Genomic DNA, 2,318 nt, shown 5'->3' with positions numbered 1-2,318 from the left:
AGGTGAGTAAAAACCACTTCAGGAATGAACCTTCCTTAAGTTTGAAAGGAAAGCTTCTCAGTCAAATTCTGTTCAGTTTTCCCTTATGCTTGCCTAGGGACCCTGGGGTAAATTCTGTATTTTGTACAAACACAATTCTATTTTTTTCAAATTTGTTTGAAAATAGATTTCACAAGAAATATTTATGAAATGTGTATAGATACCTTCTCGCATACGTCCCCCAGTGCTCCTGCCAGGACTCGATACGCACAAGTTTTTCCACCAAAAGGCTCTCCAACTATCATAAAGCCATGACGCACGATCATCATCTCATATATCTGCAGGATCTTCATAGTAAATACATCAGTCATTTGCAAATTCATAGCAACACAGTTTGTTTTGATGGCTTCCAACAGGTCATTGTAGTCTGGTTTTGGCAGCTTCACACCAGGAAACAAATCAGAGGTAATACCCTATTCAAACAGTTAATTGAAAAGCATACTTATTTCTACTGTCATTAGGTTTGAAACTCATGCAATCAATGATTTGTCCTTTAAAATTTAGGCAAACTAATATCTATTTTGATAAAAATAAAATAATTATGAATGTCACATAACCTTGTCTGAGCCAAAACTTAATTTATTACTGATATTTATTTCATGAGCCTTTTTCATGTTTATGTGCGTATAGAGTAAAGGATTTGTTACCTAATTGATCAGCTTCTGTCAAACTACAGAAGTTGCTTTTAGAAAGCAGAAAAAGCTTTTTCTTTTCTCAATAACAAAAGACTAGCTAACAGAAATATGAACAGTAGACTCGTATGGTCAGTGTCTTTGCTATGAAGGAACAGCTAAGACTGTTTAAAAATAATTAGGGGCTAAACTGAAGTATTTGGACTATTACTCTGATAAATCTGTTATATAATATTAGCATTTTTAACAAGTTTTTTTAACATTAGTGAAAATATGTATTTTTTTTTTTTTTACCTCAAGAAGTGGTGAATGGTGAGACAAGAATTTAGGCAGGTTGACGTGTAATGGATATAAGCAGCAAAATTTCTTCATCTTCCAATGGATATTTCAGCTAAAAAAGATATTAAATAGCTTTACGTTATTAGTTTTGGAAAGCCAATGTTAAACAGCCTAGTTGACTGAACAGCTCCTGTTGTGCATCTGTGTAATTATTTTTGGCAAGTTCAGGTCCACAAACAATAAGATACATTCTGGACATACTTTTATACCTTGATGTCATGGAGATTACAGTAGCTTTCTATATTCAAGCCAACTGAACTTTATTTTATACCCAGTTACAGATATTATTACAAACTGTACTTTTTCCTAAAGCATTAAATTCTTGCTTTTTAATATGTGTTTATTTTCTTCATATAAAGAACAAATTTTCCCTGTTCTGAGTAGACCTTTTGCTTTCAAAATGGAAAGTCTAAAAGCTTGCATAGAGATGTGTTCACCATAAGCATATTTTGCCACGATATACAGCTCATTTACTTTTTTGCTTCAGTTTCTTTTGCTGGTAATGCATTGGTTTTTTTGTTGGTTTTTCTTTTTTTTGGGGGGGGAGGGGGAGGAGGAAGGAAGCCTTTGATGTCATTCGTTCATAACGCACATCAAAATAAAATACTGTATCCTAAACAGTTTTTCTTAAGAAGTGGAGAGAAACTGGAGTCACACTTGGCAGACTAGCCAGTGAGCGATTGGAAGGTGTTAACATATTATGGCAAAAGCATCTAAGGGTGTAAAGAAAATAACGCAGAACAGAGGCCAACATGCCAAATACAAGTCACTAAATCTGCACTGAACTAGAATTCTTGAAAGATAACCAACACACTTAATGGGCTTGCCAACCCTTTAAGTTGGTGATCAGATCACAAACTTCTTGAATTCTCCTTTTAGGTTTGAGGTTTTTTTTCAGGTCTGCAGCCTAAAATATACCCTTTTCATTTTAATGTTCATCACTGAGTGTGTACTTGCCATTATACAGAATTGTGTGCCTTTTATCATGAAAGAGCTGCACTACTGAGTAAATTTCTGGGAAACAAATAAAAATCTAAGAAATCATTTACCTTCAGGTTGCCAGCAGCAGTAAGTACTGACTTCACAGCTCTCATTCCATAATCATAATGGTGCTGGGATGACAACTGCTCAGAACATAGACGGTATGTAGCCACGATTTTTACAGATAGAGGTCGTGCAGAAACAAAACCACAAGAATACAGAACTATCTCTGCAATCATGGCATAATCAGGAACCATCATAGCTACCGTTCTAAAGAGAGCCTATTAAATACATGAATGAAAAAAATCACAACAGGAAAAATTACAC

The 2,318-nt window shown here is 34.7% G+C and overlaps 1 long non-coding RNA gene across 1 annotated transcript; it reads right to left on the bottom strand.

Annotated features, from left to right (window-relative positions):
- Positions 1-263: 263 nt before the first annotated feature.
- Positions 264-2,243, bottom strand: LOC122193126. Its single transcript, XR_006182823.1, has 3 exons — positions 2,060-2,243; positions 966-1,062; positions 264-452 (listed from the first exon to the last, which is right to left on the bottom strand). It is a non-coding gene; the product is annotated as an uncharacterized LOC122193126 (long non-coding RNA).
- Between the last annotated feature and the right edge of the window lie 75 nt (positions 2,244-2,318).

Source organism: Lagopus leucura, unplaced genomic scaffold (genome assembly GCF_019238085.1).
Source record: "Lagopus leucura isolate 7727_CA_CO unplaced genomic scaffold, USGS_WTPT01 35735-0_obj-0_obj, whole genome shotgun sequence".
Taxonomy (NCBI): Eukaryota; Metazoa; Chordata; class Aves; order Galliformes; family Phasianidae; genus Lagopus; species Lagopus leucura.
The sequence above is the reverse complement of the archived record's forward strand: the minus strand, read 5'-3'. Positions and strand labels throughout refer to the sequence as shown.